This window comes from Xenopus laevis, chromosome 1S, assembly GCF_017654675.1.
Source record: "Xenopus laevis strain J_2021 chromosome 1S, Xenopus_laevis_v10.1, whole genome shotgun sequence".
NCBI classification, from domain to species: Eukaryota; Metazoa; Chordata; class Amphibia; order Anura; family Pipidae; genus Xenopus; species Xenopus laevis.
The window spans coordinates 78218187-78231516 of record NC_054372.1 but is presented as its reverse complement, the minus strand read 5'-3'; the positions used below and the strand labels follow the sequence as shown (position 1 = coordinate 78231516).

At 38.2% G+C, this 13330-nt stretch overlaps 1 pseudogene; it reads left to right on the top strand.

Annotated features, from left to right (window-relative positions):
- The window catches only part of LOC108704104, a 156892-nt pseudogene that overhangs the window by 74171 nt on the left and 69391 nt on the right, over nt 1–13330 (top strand).

The window sequence follows — 13330 nt, the reverse complement described above, 5'->3', positions numbered from 1 at the left end:
TTTCCAGCCCTTTATTTTGCTGTGCTGTTCATGTTATTTGACTGTATAATTTCATGGTTTTATATTATGTAGGGAAAGCAAATGAAGGCTTAAAAAGAAAGGATTCAACAAGTGTTCTGGCTGGATTAGAAGATACAGATCGACTACAGTTTCCAGGATTGAGGTGCATATCATGTAGTTTTGGATGGCCTATACCCAGCCATGCTTTTTCTTTTAAATTATTTTTTATTAACATTTAGAATTATGCAAAATGGATATCAATCTATGGTTGGCAATGTATGGATTTCAGCTATCCATTTTAAAGGAAAGTAATAGTAAAGAAGGAAGAAAGGAAAAAATATCTTTTTCTAAGTTTCTGTACCTTGAAATGTCCCTCCTGGGCCAGAAAATTGTTATCCTCCCCGTCTCCCTCCCCTTCTTTGTCTCCTTCCTGCATGATTGGCACAGCACTGGGGACTGACATGTGGGAGATTTGCAAATCTCTTGAGTGTCTTCAGTGCTAAAAACTCAGTGGCTGGGTGGCATGCCAACCCTGAATTTCTGCCGCCCTAGGCCTTTGTGACCTTGACACATATCTGAGTCTGACCATTGTAATGTTTCTTAATATGAAGTGGCTATTAATTCAACTCTGCTAATTTCACCTTACCATGTAACTATCCTTGCAAGTCGAAGCACCACAGAAACCAGTTTTGTCTTACTATTCCTGCTAGTCTGCCAAAAAAAAAAAAAACTGGTCCATTGTAATAGTCAGCTCTGTGCATACATTAATGTATCTCACCTTATACATTACTAGTTCCAATCAGCATTATGGAAACCCACCAGATGGTGCAAATTTTAGACAAGAGATGCGAAAACGTCAAGAAGAAGATATGATTGAAATGCAAGCTAAAATCAGGCAGTCACGATTAAACCTCTACTCTGGTGATGTACCCCGAACTTTCATGTTGGACCTTAGTAGGGATCCTCTGAGAGAGATTGCCATGGAAAATCCATTGGCACAAAGAAATCTAAGGGTAATTTTTGTAAAAAAAATAAATAAAAAGAAATCGCTAGTCTTTGTATTTAAAATCCCTATCTTAAGATTAAACCCAAATGTACTAGAAAGCTGTAAAAATGCTCTTGCCACCTAAAGCCAATTCCTTACTATTTCTTTATTGCAAGACTAGGGCTGTCTTTGCTTGAGTGGTTTTGTGGATGGCTAGCACATTTTACACAATTGGTGTGCAGTAGCTTTTGACTCAGGGAGCAACCTGCAACCAAACAGAGAATGACTGTCAGCCACAATCCAAACACAAATCAGATGTAGAAAATAAGCAGTGGAGCAGTCATCACAGAATAATGTGCTGATAGGACAGTCCTAGGTCTTTTACATTTTGCTACTGTTCCATTCTGGACACCAATATCAATGAGTCCTTACTGTAAAATAATTAACTTGCCCTTGGTTGCATGTTTCAAATACTATAGGGCTGTATTACATTACATCTGAAACGTGATGACATTTTACTGTAGAAAATGGAGCATTTCTGTCAGATAGAAAATAGTAACATATAGACCTACTGAGATGGTTTGTTTAAAAATCCTTCAGTTAACAATGTACAATATTGTAGATTGTGTATAATATTTTTACGTATGTATTCTAATCTAACCTGGTTAACCTTTATGTGGAATTTTAGAACTTTTTGGGGCCAGAGTTTGTAAAGATGACAACAGAACCTTGCATTACGCTGGACCTTCCACCATCCATCTTGGTAAAACAGATTAAATATCACTGCAGGAAGTTAATGAAACAGCAACTCCAAAAATAAAATAATTTTAAAGTAATTAATATATTATGTACTGTTGCCCTGCAGTGGTAACGTGTGTGTTTTTGTCAGAAAACTATAATTAAACAATCTGCTGGAAAACCCTGGGGGTGGCTATTCAAGCTGAAAAAAGAGAAAAGGCAAAGGTTACATCACAGATAACGGATAACTAAAAGATAACCGATCTCCAAATTTGACACCTTCATCATGCCACTTCAGAACTGGCCTAAGTAATTAAAGTCTGTGGTTCCAGCAGAAGTAGCTGTGTTAAAAAAATGATCAACTGATTTTTTTACACATCATTTTCAAGCCACAGCTGGTTTCATGCCAGAATAAAGGAAATATAAAGGAAAACCTTTACACCTAAAATTAATAGACAACTTGAAAAATGTGCCATCTTTAAACGGCAGTGCCTTGCAACCAGATGGTGATGTGTGGTGTATTTTGTTGCAATTGTGCCATACAGCATAATAAACAGGCCATAATGTTTCTAGCATAATTTATAACTAATTCCCACTGTATCTTTATTTAGGGCTGTTGGGGGTTAAGCAATGAATATAATTACACAAGTTGGGGATTTACTATTAGTTCTTTGTAACAGATTACAAAGAGCTAATAGCAATGCACACTACTTTCTAAAGACTTTTGTTTGAACTGTAAATTGAAGGGAATTATTTTCACATCTGTTATAACTAGTCCTTAAACAGTCTGTCATTACATTTTCTTCTAATATATCTTTTAAAATATGTAGGCTAAGAAGGGGAAGACAGATGAGATCCGTTGGAAGTTAGACATAATCCTCCTCAGAGGCTTGAATTGACTTGTGACACCAAAGCTACATGCAAAGATGTCTTTGACATGGTTGTAGCCCATGTTAGACTGGTTGAGCATCACTTATTTGGTTTGGCGACCATAAAAGGTAATTAAAATATTGTTAGCATGTAAAGCCTGGTTCTCAGCAAGAATTGGCAATTTGCAGTCCTCTAGACTGCTACAAGTCAGTAGCATCCAAACAACTTTGACTTGCCCATTGTTTATTTGGTGTGTTGGAATGTTTTACCAATTTAGTAAATAGGACTACAACTAATCTAAAGCCTAATCAAAATTGTTACAGGTTTTCATCATGCTAAACAGATATTGTAAAGGTGGTCTGCATTTGAAGAGAAGCTGTTATCACATCAGGAAGTGACCCTTTAGCTGTTGCTATTAAATTACATTTTACTTTATCTAAGGTTTATGGGAGTTATTGCTTGCAGCAGAAGGACCAAACCAAATGATCCAAGAGCTTCTGCTTTAATGGAGACTGTTATACACAGTAAAGCATGTGCAAATAAATGTTTCAGGAATGAGATCTAACAGCCGATATTGGGACACAGTAAAACTTTGCTATTTAGCTGCAAATTTCACTACTTGAATTGGACTTCTATGCAAAGTACCACCACTTACTATACTGTCTCTAACTATATAGCACTTACGTAAACTTTGTCCTGATATATTTTCTGTGTATATATTTTTTTTTTGTTTCAAACACTTTTATTATTTTTTAAGGTTTGACACTGAGATGGCACAAACATACATTAGTTCAAAAACATCTTTTCTGATAACATAGTGACTTTGGTTACATAGTCTCATACAAGTTGTGAGTATTATTAAACACATTTTTCCACATTTGATTAATATCTTTACATCTTATACAATACAGGTTTCAGAAACAGATGCAGGACACCACGCACGCACAGAGGTGCATATTTTGAAGATTCTATTTCATGGGGTCATTTAACCTGGATGTGTTATAGTGTGGGGATTTTCTAACCAGGGATTCCATATCTGTTCATATTTATCTGGGCATCCCCTGTTTTTGTAGGTTATTGCTTTATGTGGGAGTGCTTTGTTCACTTGATAAATCTAACCACTTAGCGTTGGGCATTGTGGTGACAACCATCTACTGGTTATGTGTTTCCTTGCACAGTGAAGTAATTCTGCCATCACTATTCTCAAGTATGTGTTGGGGTATAGATCCTCTATAATTGCCAATAGGCAGACTTTAGGGTCCAGAGGAACTGAGGATCCTATGATATCATGTATAAACTCGGTTATTTGCACCCAGTATCTGGCAATCACTGGGCAAGCCCATACTAGGTGGAACAAGTCAGGACAATTGGAGCAACATTTGGGGAATTGTGGGTTTGTGTTTCTGTGAAAGTGCCTAAGGGTTAAGAGGGTAATGTATGCTCTATGCAGGATATAGGTTTGTACGTTCACGTACATATGGGGAGGTGTATTTAGGGGCCTCCAGGGCCTCTTCCCACTCTTCTTGATCCAGCTGGCCAACATTGTCTTGCCATGCAGATTTGGAGCATTGGGTGTGTGTGTTAGATTCGAGTGTTAGTAGAATGCCATATAGTTTCGATATCAAACCCTTAGTGTATCCAGCGTTGCATCAACTGTGAGGAGATATAGTATGGATAAAATGGGAAAGCGCTAAGCCTCCATTAGCGGTTGAGTTTTGTAGGAGGGCCAATCTAATTCTAGGTCTAGAGCCTTTCCACAGAAGTGTGAGTACATGGGATGTAAGGGTCCGAAAGAACTTTTATGCCAGAAATATCGGGGAGTGCATTACCGTGCATAGTATTTTAGGGAGGAGTACCATTTTTACCAGGTTAATTCTTCCAGCAACTGTAAGCGGTAACTTCCCTAACCCTTGTGTTTTCTCTCTTGTGTATTTCAGTAGAGGATATACATTTTCAGGCAGATAACCTAATGGGTCTCTAGTAATGCAAATGCCCAAATATTTAAGGTTATTGGTTATAAGTAATGGATGTCTCAAGGGAGGTGTATGCTCTCTGCTTTCTCTAATATGAAAAACATTGGACTTTGCCCAGTTTATGAGGAGGCCCGAGTACTGACCCATTTCATCAATTATCATAAGTGCCCGGTCTAAAGACTTGTCGGTGTCTTTTAGGAGCAGTGTTATGTCATCTGCATATAGTCCCACTTTATCATTACAGTTGGAAAGTGAGAGCCCTTCAATAAGTATATCATGTCATATTTTAACCGCTAGGGGTTCAATGGCTAGGGCGTACAACAGAGGTGTTAATGGGCACCCCTGCCTTGTTCCTCTGCAAAGTGAAACAGGTCTAGATGTCCAGCCATTATTTATCACCTTGGCCTGGGGCAGAGAGTATAACATCTGCACCCAGGCTATAAACTCCACTCCACGGCCTATTTGCTCCAGTACTGCCCACTCTACAGAATTAAAGCCATATGCACTAACAAGGTACCAGTACGCTCTCCATGTTCTAGATAATTTTGTTTTGTAAAGAATAATTCACTTTTAGCCTTAACATGTAAATAGTTAATTAGTTCTCTTTCACATAGTTTCAAGTGATCATAATTGGGGCCTGAGTGGGTCAATGTATGCACGGCCTCAGCCTTTGTCACATAATTGGGTTTCAATTACTTTGCTCACATGCTTAATGGCAGTTACCTGTGCAATCAGAGACCCCCTTAGGTGGGCTCTAAATGTGTCCCATACTAGTCGACAATTAACATTGGGGTTGTTGTTATTAAAAAAACATTTCACATAGTTGCTCCAGTATTTCCTGTTCAGGGAACAAAGTTAACAAAAAAGCTTTACACTTCCACACTAGTTGGGGCTTCATGTCATACCATTTTAACATGGCTAATATAGGGATATAGGGGAATGATCAGAAATGCCTTTTGGCAAATGCTCAATTTTAAGGATAAGCGGGTGCGTTGATTTATTCACAAACACATAGTCCAGCCTAGAGTTCTGTGTGTTGCTGAGTGACAAGTCAATAAGCGCGTTGTGGGGTTATCGTGTCGCCGCGGATCAGTTAGGCCCAGTTCAGTCATCAATCTAGCAAATGGGGTATTTCCTGATGGAGATTGTCCTGGTTGTGCCAGTACACTAAGGGGTAACTTGTCCAATGTACGGTCCGAGGTGTTGTTAAAGTCACGCAGCCAGATTGCAGGGGTGAAAACTGAGACATAAACACTGCCCCTTGAATCACTTCAGGGTGGAATGGTGGTGGTATTAACAATGGATGGGAGTTTACCACACAGTTAAGAAATAAATATCTGCCTTGTGGGTCTTGTTGTATTGTGGACAAATAAAATTGTACGGTCTTCCGGACTAAGATCGTGACTCCCCTTGAGTACTGCGAAAAGGTGGCACTGTATGCCCATCCCACCCAGGGGCGCTTGAGGGCAAGAATTTTATCACCTGTAACATGGGTCTCTTGAAGGCATAATATGTTTGGTATTGCTTTGCAAATTTAAAAACTGCAGCCCTTTTAATCCTGTAGTTTAGGCCCCTGACTTTCCAACCCATGACTCGCAACTGTTGGCAAGTTATCTTCTTTGCTTCACGTGCCATTATGCATGCAGGGGGATTCTATTTACTTATATGTCTTGCTTTTGATATCTGTGCATCGCCATCTCAGTATAACAATTTAACTGGTAACAATATATGGGGGGGGGGGGCTAGGGCTGTTGGTGCAACAGGCTGCCAAATGGTTTCCAACTGGGGGTTTCCATTCACATTTCCCACCCTGCTGCGCATTAATAACTAGTGCAGGCTTATACCCTAACCAAGGTAACTGTCAACCAAAAATATCAGTTGGGGGTATATTCCTTTCAATCACCCAAAATATGTAGCAGGTGATAATTGTGGGGTAGAGTCTATTTACATCTCTCAGTAGCGTATAGTGCAGCTATACTGAATTGAGGCTAAGTTAGTATTTATCCGTTTTGACATTGTATACCCCTGACCTCCTTGGAGACTTTGCGAAATTGTACTGTATGTTGTCTCAAGCCAGTCATGGACATCCTCCGGTGCTGTGAAGAATGAAGCTTTCCCATTATGGGTGATCTGTAGTTTTGCAGGGTACAGCATGGTGTAGCTCTATAGAGAAATCCGGGATGAAGGATACGTTGGTGTTTTCGAACTTAATGGGTCCCTTCTCCCCGGAGAGCGGAGTCCCGGTAGTTCAGCATCTTGGCAATGAAGGTTCTTGAAGGGCCCCCAGGTATGGGTGGTTTAGATGAGATTTGGTGTGCGCGTTCCACTGCAAATGCCGTAGAGAAGGCCTCTCTACCAAAGTTGCTGATCAGAAATTTTTCCAGTAAAGTCTCCGGATGATCTCCCTCTGTGCGCTCTGGAAGGCCTACTAGCCTAATGTTGCTGTGACGCATGCTGTTTTCCTGGTCGTCCGCATGGGCCTGCAGCACTGTAAGTTTGGTTTCAAGTTGTCGTACCGATGTTTGTAATGGTGGCAGTACATCCTCTGCAGCGCTCATCCTGTTCTCTGCCTCGGTCACTCTAGCTCGAATGTTTTGTAAGTCCTGGCAGAGCAGAGAGATGTCTATTTTAACCTCCTTGATTTTCGCTGTAAAGGTGGTTGTGAGCGCGGTGGTGACAGAGGTTTGGCAGTTAAAGATAGCTTCCAACACCACATTCAGGTCTGTTCCCGCAGGTGGAGAAGAGGACACACGCTGGCCTTCTTCCAGCGCATTGCACGCACCAGTACTTTAACCATCTTGTTCAGGCCGCTGAGTCTTTTCGAGCTTATCTTGTATGTCTTGCTGCTTTTTAGGAGGAGGCATTAAGCTCAGGTGGCACTCTACTACTCCTGGAGATAGATAATATATACAAAATTAAGGCTTTATCCTCCTGATTTACTGATCGGATAACGCTGAGAGAGGAGCTCTACTCAGGCACGTCTAGCTACATCACTGGTCAGGCAATGCCCCTCTGTGTATATTTATTATGTGATTTGTCTTTCCTGTGTATAATATATATATATATATATATATATATATATATATATATATATATATATACTTTACATAAATACTTTGACCCAGCACCCACGTTTATGGAAGACTGGTTCAGAGTGCAAGCGTCTGACTCAGGTTTTATATATATATATTTTTTTTTTTGTTCCTGAAGACGGCTCCAGCGGTCGAGCCGAAACGTTGAATAAAAGGTTTTCTATTTTTGTATAAAGACCTGTTGGTGCGGTTTTTCTCTCTTGCCTATGACTATTGACACATGTAACCAGCACACAGGCATTGCTTTTTTCGGTTATCCGTGTGCACTATACTCAAATTTGCTATATATATATATATATATATATATATATATATATATATATATATATATATATATATATATATATATATATATATATATATATATATATATATATATATATATAGTACTTTTATGCATTGTACAGCGCTGCGGCTCCTTAACAGCGCTTTACAAATAAAGTTATACATACTTACTATTATGACCATTACCTATGGGAGAATGAAATGACACACCCAGCCAACCTTTTAGACTAGATGTAGAGTTGTAAAGATCTATCTTTAGTTCTGACAGAATAACAATTCAAGAGGTAAAACATAATTAAAACCATTTTTGACACTAATTGATAAAGTGAGGGGGTATACTAGGAAATAAGGTTGATACTTTATATTGATTCCTAAGTGATTTTTAGAAGTACTGGTGAACTTTAACTTATATCCATGAATAAATACACATTTAATAATCCCATAGCAATCAATAGAAAGTGTGGTAAAATATGCCCCCTTTGTCTCTCTTAATAATAAGGTCTCTTTTAAGTAAACTGATTTCCTTGTATATAAATGATTTCTATAACTCAGATAGTTGAAATAGAAAAAGTTAAACAAGTCCCTAATCATTTAATTATGTGTCTATACTTTAGCAGACCAGGGATTTTACTTCATAGATCTTGGCCTCAAACTGTCCAAAGTAAGCCCAGATGGCTGGAAAGAGGATACAAAAAGGAAAGGAAAATCTGCCATAAACTTCACCTTGTACTTCAGAGTCAAGTTTTTTGTGGATGACATAAGCTTTCTACAGTAAGTGCTGGGTCTATAATTGGTGTTTACTTATGATAATATTTTTGAGAGCACTTTAGTTTGATTCAAGATTAAATCTTTTTAACACGTGAGACACATTTGACTGTAGAAATATGGGAGCAACACAAACACAAGCATGAAAAATGCTCCAGGAGGTGCCAAATAAGAGCTTTTGCTTAGCTGATGTTAGTCCCTATGAGAACTGGCAGCCCACAGGAGACTCTGTTTGGCAGGACACATGTTTTTTATGCAACCAAAACTTGCCTCCAAGCCTAGAATTAAAAAATAACATCGGGTTGAGGTCACTGGAAGCAACACTCAAGGACTTTGTGAGCAACATGTTGCTCACAAGCTGCTGTTTAGGGATCACTGCCCTAGATGCTTTTTAACAAGCTAAATTGTATGATCATTAGCCCTAAAAACTTTTTTTTTTTTTTGTCAAGGCATAGCCTCACATGCTACCAGTACTACCTACAGTAATGGAAAGACATCCTGGATGGAAAGCTTTACTGTGATGATGAAGCAGCCATGCTCCTGGCATCGCTTGCTCTTCAAGCAGAATATGGAGACTACCAGCCAGAAGTATGTACGGTTATTATTTTGTAACTAAGGGTTATTAAATCCAAAGCTTTTGTTGTAATGTACATTTATTTTTTTGCATTTACCAGTCCCACAATTTATAACATCTTGATATATATAATAAAGTTGCTATTTTTAAAAGCACTTTTCAAACATTTTTAGGACAGTGAGCTCTGGCACTAAAGAGGCAAGATAATTTAAAAAGCATGCCTTAACATAAATTATATATATTATTTCTCAAGGGTTAATGCAGGCCTTTATATTTAATGAGGCAGCAGAGCCCCACTGCTTCAGGGTTGTTACGGTCCTCTTCTGATTTCCACTCCTTACTTGGCTGCCCTCTTGTTCATCCTGGGGCCCGCTAGATTGATTATATAAATCTGCTGCTGTACTCGACAGCACTACCAGAGTCAAACTTTCTGTTAAAAAAAACAGGTTTGGCTCCTAATCCAACTTACAATCAATGGAAGCACATGCAACTTATCCCAAAAGGCTTAAACATGTCACCGCTGCATGAACACTGCCTCAGATAATAATAGTATCTAATCTCTTGCACTCGTCATGTGTGTGTGTGAAATTTGTGTACTCCATAGTGCAAGGCTAACATCAGTCTTTCACCTGGACATTGTCTAAATAATCTTCTGCTTAGCAGTACTGGTAAATCCCTCTTTGATATGTGTGACTATTTGATATTTGCAAATATTATTTGGTGTTTTGGGGTAAATTGTATTTATTTAACTAGTTTTACTCAATAAATTGTTTCTTAAAACTGCCTCATACATTCTTTAATGCACATCTTACACATTTTATTGACAAAGAAAAATCCAGACACATAGCTCTATTTACAAATACAGACAAACAGAAATGACTACAAATTCAACATTACTATTCATACCTTGGGAGGAAATTTGAATGTCAATTAACAGTCTTTAAAACCCTTTATCCTCAAGAAGAACCCCCATTCTGAGCCTCTCTGCAATTACTAAAGGGTTAGGCCAGTCAAGGGAACACAGTATTGGAGTTGGATGGGGTACAGGTGGGCAATTTGCAACTTGTTCCACTGACCAAGGTTCTGCAAAATCCAAGAGACCAGCTATAAAATATTAACTTCTTGTTATTATAGACTCCACTTATTCTGCAAACAGTTTGCAGACAGACATTGTTGTATTGCCTCTTTGCGCCACATGTTTTGGAAATAGGCTCCAGGATATATTTCTACAGGGATTGTGTAAGGAAAATGTCCTAAGAGATTATAGGTATAGATGACCCAGCCTACATGTTCTACCTGGACAGGCCCTCCTCTAGATTTTTATTTTCTATAATAGAATCACATCTACTAAATGCACTGGAAATACCCTGATGTACACACTGATGTACACACTGTGATGGGCTAATTTGGCCCGCGAAATGCGTCAGAATTGTTGCCGGCGCATTTTTGCTGCAAATTCCTGAGTTTATTCGCCAGTGGCGAAACGTGGAAATTCGCCCTGAATTTGCGCCTGCCGAATAAATTTGCCCATCACTAGTACACACCAATAAAACAATGTACCAAATTTGTATCTATGTAATCTTCCTGGATTTTATTTAAAGGGACCCTTCATCCAACAACAGTTTTTTTGCATAATGAAAAAATATAATTCTAAGCAACTTTTAAAACAATTGAAAGTTTGTAATTAAAATATTTTGAAAGTTATTTGAATATATAATGTTATTTGAATATATAAATGTGTCCGGTCTCCTCTAAATCTTTTAGTAAGTTGGTTTGCAACATTGTTTCAAGAATCCGCTCCAGGAAAGCAATGAATTATATTTTCTTTAACTATACAAAAATATTTGTGGGTGGAGGGCGTCTTTAAAAAAATATTTTTTTCTTTAGACTTTTACTCTCTCTTTTACCACCTCATGATACTTTCTTAATTGTGCCTTTATATTCACCTCCCCACACCCTCCCTACTACCCTAATAGAGACTCAATGTAGAAATAGCTTGCTATGCTTTCCTCATGATTATCATTATTATTATTCTTACTTATCATGGCAATGTTAATGCTAATTTTTGTACATTTAAATTAAACAAATTTAAATAAGTTTGTTCTATTATCACAAAATGTTCACAAAGTGCTAGTTTTATTATAATCTTTGCCATTACTTTTTTCAGGTTTACAATATGTCCTATTTTAGAATGGAACATTTTTTGCCTGCTAGAGTGACTGAGAAACTGGAACTCTCTTACCTGAAAGAAGAATTGCCCAGACTGCACAGTACCTATGCAGGAGCTTCAGATAAAGAGGCAGAGCTTGAATTCCTAAGAGTAAGCAAGTTAATTATCTCCATTGTCTCCACAAATACCCCTTGGGAAAACAGCTGTTTCCTAGACTCCGAGAGTTCCATCTTTAGTTGCTTCTGCCCTACATTGTTTCACTTTCTGAGATTCAAAAGGAAGTATTTCACTATGTCTTGATCCTTTGCTATGTACTTTAACAGAACCCACCAGTGAAAGGGGGACCACATGAGGTGGCCAGATCTCAAGGGGGGTCTGGATCAGTCAGTTACAGGGTTACAGCTTCAATTCCAGTTAGGGTGAGATCTGAAGAGAGTATGTATTTTCTGTCCTATTTATTCCTGAAAGCCTAATACAATTTTTTTTAATACCTCTGTAAGATAAGGGGGTGATAAGGGGGTGATAACCAAATGTATGCATATAAAAGGGAAGCTTAAAACCAAAAACATTTTAAACCCACTGGAATGCAGAGTACTAGAATATTTGTGGGTACAACACACAGCAAATAACAAGCAATACAATTTCAGCTGTCTGCCACTTAAGACAGCTCTACTTTCTCTTTTTTATTTCTTGCATGATGGATTTTATACAGATCTTCTTTTCTGACAGGTGTGTCAAAAGCTTCCTGAGTATGGTGTACATTTTCACAGAGTGCAGCCAGAGAAAAAGTCCCAAACTGGAATCCTTCTGGGGGTATGCCCAAAGGGAGTGCTTATCTTTGAAGTTCACAATGGTACTAGGACTCCAGTGCTTCGTTTCCCATGGAGAGAAACAAAGAAGATATCTTTTAGTGTATGTATGCTAAATGTCAAACACCAAAGATGCCAGTAATAAATATGCATAAACTATACACATTATAATTATTTTAACAGGTATGGGATCTGTTATCTGGAATGCTTGGGACCTGGGGGTTTCTGGATAAGAGATCTTTCCAGAATTTGATTCACCATACCTTAAGTCTACTGATTTTGTATGGTTACTGGCAATAATTCCAATATCAGAAACTTTATTTTTATTCGCTGATATATAAACCATAAGCTTGTTATGGATTGAAAAAGTAGTAATACTCCAGCAAAGCAACAGATTATTCATAAACCATTATTTAAAGGAGAACTAAAGAAGTAGGGCAATGCTGTAGATTATGTTTTGGGCTTCTACACCAGCCCAAGGCAACCACAGCCTCCAAATATTCCCCCAGTAGCTCTTGAGCTTCTTTTCTGCTGAATCACAGCACATGCTCTGGGCTGCTGTCAGTTACTGAGCTTAGGGATCAACTCATAATACAGTAAACTGATTATATCAAACTTCAAACTTTGACAGTATAAGGGCATCTCTGCAACATATTAAGTGGGAAATGCGTTTCACAGGGTTAAACACAGAACAAAAATGGGAAGTCTTTAAAATGCTGCTTAATAAATATACTTGTCAGTATATCCCACTTGTAAGCAAGGAACGTCGTTGCAAAGCAAAACCTTTTTGGTTCAATAGAAGCGTTGGTGTTGAGGTGGGTAAGAAAAGACATGCTTTTAAGGCTTTCAAGTTAACTGGGACAGCCAAATTAATTATAAGGTACAAGGAGGCCAATAAATCATGCAAAGAAGCTATAAGGCAAGCTAAAATTGATATAGAAAAGGATATTGCAGCAAGCAGTAAAAAAATCCAAAATTATTTTTTAAATATGTTAATAGTAAAAAAATGAAGCAGGAAGGGGTGGGACCCTTACTATCAGAGGGGTGTCAGCTAGTTGATGAAAACAAA